Raw genomic sequence first — 5,572 nt, 5'->3', positions numbered from 1 at the left:
ATTCTTACTCTTGAAACTTGAGTTTGTCATTTTTCCTAACTGACATTGTTTGCAAATTTTATTGTTAGGCATCTTCAGCTTAGGAAAACCTTTGACTCTTCTCATGTTACCAATACTAACCAAGTTATCAAAATAGGATAGCTCAAAAGTAGCGAGCCTACCTACCAAACCTTCAAGAGTTAGATTAGGACTTGCTATACATCTCAATTCTTGTATTGCAAAAACTCTAATAGCATAAATGGGAAGAAATGTTCTCAAAACTTTTTTCAGTACACTATCATCATCTATTTTACTAGTAGCTCTTCTTATTGCATTAGCAACATCTTTTATCCTAGAGCAATATTGAGCAATATTATCACCTTCTTGCATTCTCATATCATCAAATAGAATTTCATCTTTGGCTCTTAGAACATGTGTATCACCTCCATAGATGGTGTGTAGAGGATCCCACATTTTCTTTGCACTATCATAACCCTTGATATCATCAAACTTAACATAACTTATGGCAGACCCTATATCCAACATCGCCTAGTTGTGTTCTTTCTTCTTTTTCAGGTCTTTAGTAGTTAGGACTCTAGAAGGATTGACATGCTCAACAACAATGGTGGATTGTGCATGATCTCAAAGACCTCCTAGGTGTAGCTTCATCAGACTTTCCTATGTAGAAAAGTTATCTCTATTAATCTTGGGTACCTCTCTTTTTGATATCTTGATCTTTTCGCTTCCAGTACCTTCAAACTAGTCCTCTTAAGCAGATGACTCTGATACTAATTGTTGGAATTCTTTAGACTAACTAAGAAGGGGGGGAGAGGGTAAATTAATTATCCAAAGTCCAAATGTACAATTAAAACTTTTCACAACTTTGTGAACCCATATCCATAAACCATTTTTATCATGCCTGCATCCATTAGATCATATAATCAAGTAAACCTATAGGTTATTGTCAAATCAACTTTGCAAAAATGGAAGCATGAAACATAATAGATTCAATAACACATTTGACACAATGATTTAATGTGGAAACCCAAGTTGGTAAAAACCACTAGTAACATGCTACTCATTCTCACTATTCTGAAGTGATGACCTCTGAAAGGCCAACTCTATTAAAGGTTACAAAGCAAACTGTTAAATATGACCTGGTTAAAGAATTTCAATCACCTTGTCAGGAGTGAGCTTTGTTAAAGGACTTCAGATCATTCACTTGGAATGTCACTTGTTAAAAAGATTTAGAAATGACTGTTAGGTCAACCTTAATCCAAAGGATTTACCCTAGACTAGTATAATGATTTGAAAGTAATAGTAAGCATTGATCTAATAACAACTTACAACACTATTACAGATTACAAATCTTTGTTTTAGTCCTCCATTTTTCTTAGCTTTCACACACTTCAGCTCTGATAGCTTGTTCACCCTTCAAGAATCCATACCCTTAAGCTTTCTTTCTATTCTTGCCAATGTAGTCTCTTCTCTTAGGTTACTGAATGAAGCAATATGCTAGACTCCTTGTCTTCCTTAGGTTCTCCGACATGACAACCTTTGATTTTGACCAGCCATCTCTATAAATAGAAAATTAAGATCTTTTGTCATTCATCCTCCATTGTCCATTTTAGAGTTATGTTTTATTAGGAAGGATTCAATCAATGTACCCATCATTTCATCATAGAAACTTCTTCTTTAATCCTCTTTGAATTTGCCTCAAAATGGTTCATCTTGAATTATGTGCCACTAGCTTATCAAGCTTGTCTTCCACATGGTTTACATAATCCAAGAAATCAAACTTGTCAGCTCAAATTCATCAAATTCACAATCTTTCTTATAATGCTAACGCTCAACATTAACTAGCTTCTGTTGCTCGAGACACACTGTGTTGCTCAACATCTACTATCAAAACACTCAACATGAACTAAAGTTTACTGGTGCTCAACATCAACTAAACTTTACTCGGCTCACAATGAAATTGATTTTTCTTGGCTCCAACTGAGTTTTTACTCAGCTTACACTAGCTTTGCTCAACACCAATTGTGTAGATTGTTAAGCTTGGTAGACAAAATTTGTTTAACTTGTTCTTCTAAACTTAATTAGTGTATCCATCATTTTCAATCTTAATTATATCATCAATGCACTATAATATATCATTTTCTTAACTTGATCCTTGTACTTCTTTTCCATATCATAACTCAACCTTTTCCCTAGGTGCTATTGTTACCTCATTTGATCAAATCCTCTTCATCAGTCAAAAAAATGATAGTACTTAAATCATCTAAGAAATTGTCTTACCAGCAAGTAGTAGATTTGACATCAATGACAAAGCAATGATCAAAACACGTTACCATACTTGTATCAATCTACTAACACTTAATTTAGAGTTTGACATGCCTATTTGATAGATGAATGCACTTTGTATCTTTAAGCTTTCAACCAGCAATATCTTTATCACATAAAATTTTATGTTCTCACATTAGACTATTTTTCATTAGAGGAGTAATGATAAGGGTCACGAATCTAAGAAATAGCAAACAAATACTATAACCTTTTTTCCTTGGGCCATTAATACCAAGCAACATAGAAGAACATCTATTAAAAAAACAGCTAGAGACCCTCTAGCTAGCATAAATTAATACAAAATAAAGTAAGGAACCAAGAATTTTAGAATCTAACTTATTAGCCATTTAAACATTGTTGATAATCCATAAAGGCAACTAATTTTTAGAGTACTAACCATTAAAGAGAACCATATTAAACATAATTGTTTAAAAATTAAAAGAAGGATCATAATGACCAAGTAAAGCCAACAAATAATAAGTACACAACAACAAAGAACATATGTTAAAAGGAAAGAAAAGTCCTAGGGATGTTAGGCCTATTTGATGTTCACCTAGTCTTTGACTAAACACTTGAGATATTTGGTTCAATTATGGACATTTTCTGGGAACTTCATCTCCACATGCTCATTGTCCTTTTGAATTCCATCTTTCTTCAATTTTCTTTGTTCTATGATTGTTGCAAAGATGATATATCTAATTATTTATTTTGAGACCCTGAAAAATAGTAGATATAGCCACACCAAGCTCAGTACTCATGCTGACATTATCAAAATTATTGTTAAGGGATCTCACTTTTTCATTGAGGTCCAAAATTTGGTCTTCCAAATCCTTTTAACTTATTCAATAGTAATATCAGTATAAAACATGACATTGCTAAGATCCCTCGTTTCCTTAGCCATAGGGTTATAAAAAAAGGGGGCATCAATATTGGGCCCAATAAAAATCTTGATATGAGCCTCCTAGGTATCTTGCTCGACCTCCTTTAAGTTTTGTCATTCTTTTCTACATCAAATTCCTCCTTAGTGACACTATTATCATCTTTCTCTAGAGTTTCTTCAACCTTAGCCTCATAAGTCTTTTCATTTTGATTATCCCAAGTCTCATATTTTCTCTCCTATTTGTAGTTTCTACTCCTCTTGACCTTCAATATTTTAGATCTCCTCTCCCCAAAACTCATGTCAATTCTATAACGTTGAGCCCTATTTTTCTTATCACCATCTTCACCATTAAACCCTTCTAAATCCTACTTATACAAATCAATAATTCCTTCATAATCTTACTTTTCTTCCAAGTGTCGATTGGACTAGTTTTGGTAGACACATTCTTGCATTTGGCTAGAGTTTCAAACCATAGAGTTTGCACAAATTTTTGGGTTTTAACTTTAGGTTTTTTAATTTATAATTTGTATTACTAGTTTGACTAGTCAAAGTAGGGTAAGTATCAAGATCATTATCAGGCTCAATTTCTTATATAGATAAAGAGGTCCTAGCATGATGTCAATGAGTATCCTTATTAGATAAACACATACCAAGACTAGGGTGGTGGGAAAGCACATCATGATACTGAATATCAAACCTTGATGAGTGGGTAGATTATCACCATTCTTAAAACTATTCAATAGGGATAAGTACAGGAAAAGGCATATTATTATTTTTACCATGCCTCAGCATATTAAAAAGTAGGAAGTGGTAACCATGGTAAGTGGTAAACTACCCTTCTAGGATGAAATATATAATAATATACAAGTAGAAAATGGAAGACGGACAAGGGAGGGAAATAAATTCACACCAGATTTTATCTTCACTAGCTTCTTTGTGCCCTTGAAGAATTTGTATTTGAATTTTTTGTAATCTCTCATGTCCTTCCTCTTGTCCTTCTCCCCTTCACATAGAAGACTAGTTTCTTTTCCTATCAGCTAAGGAGTCACCATAAACTTGACACTACCAATAATCATCTCAAATTTGTACCATATCAAATTATGGCCCTTTATAGTCTTAAAGTATTTGTGCAAAGTATCCCTCTTGAAGTAATTCTATATCTCTCTACTTTTCAATAATTCTGCTTCATAGTTCTACCAAATTTGGAGGTCCTCCCTTAATGTAAGACTTATCAAAACTATTGGACTTGTCAATAATATTAGTATTAAACCTTAGAATACCGTGTTCAATTATATCATTTTTCATGAGGGAAAATGTCATAAAGTAAACCAATACTTTGGAGGAACACTTTTAGAAGTATTAATTTTTCACCCATACTTAAGAGTTTACCATTCCATCCAACCAAATTCCTTTGGAATTTAAATAATGTTATTCTAGTATGATCAGGATACTTTCATCATGGTTAAAGGGAGAACAAGATAGGTATCATGGATAACAACAACATTACATCCCAAAAGCCTAGAAAGACTTAGTCGGACATCACTACTAGTGTTGAAGAAGAAGAGATTTCTTTTATGAAATTTAATATGCTATCCAGAGAGAGGTTCATAGTCAGTGACTAAGTTTTTCCAAGAGGTAGCTTCTGAGATCAAGGCCTCTCCAAAAAAGCATTGTGTCATCTACAAACTATTGGTGAATAGATGGAGAAATCCTAGAAGAATATTTAACACCAATCATGGAATTAGCCAGGAGGAATTTAGATAAGTTCCATCCAATAATATCAACTACTATGATGAAAAGATGTGATGAGAGGAGTTCTCCTTGTCTAAGACCCTTACCTATATTAAAAAAATCCTATAGGATTACAATTAACAAGGAAAACATATTTTTGTAGTAGTCACACAACTCATAATAATTTTATGGATTTTCCTTTAAACCTAAATCTAGATAGCACCTTGTCAAGGAAGGAACATTTCACTTGGTCATAAACCTTAGATATATCAAGTTTAAGAGCCATTGTAACCTTATCATTTTCAATCATAGAGTGAATAAGTTCATGGGAAGTATAAACATCCATAATGTTCCCCCCTTTTAAAAAGTCTTTATAGTTCTTGGAGACTAGTTTATCAAAGATAGGTTTCAATCTATTCACTAGGACTATAGCTATTACCTTATAGATAATGTTACAAAGGTTAATTGGCTGGTAGTCATTCATAGAAGTAGGGTATTTGGTTTTAGGAATAAGGGTTATATAAGCTTGGTTGGTTATATCGACCATAATGTCTATTATAAAGAAGTCATAGACAACCTTAAAAACATCATCCCTATTATCTTCCTGTACTCTTGATAAAACATAGGTGGGAACCCATC

Source organism: Cupressus sempervirens, chromosome 7 (genome assembly GCF_028749045.1).
Source record: "Cupressus sempervirens isolate cs-2001-9-10 chromosome 7, ASM2874904v1, whole genome shotgun sequence".
Classification (NCBI taxonomy): domain Eukaryota; kingdom Viridiplantae; phylum Streptophyta; class Pinopsida; order Cupressales; family Cupressaceae; genus Cupressus; species Cupressus sempervirens.
Note: the sequence above shows the minus strand (reverse complement) of the source record.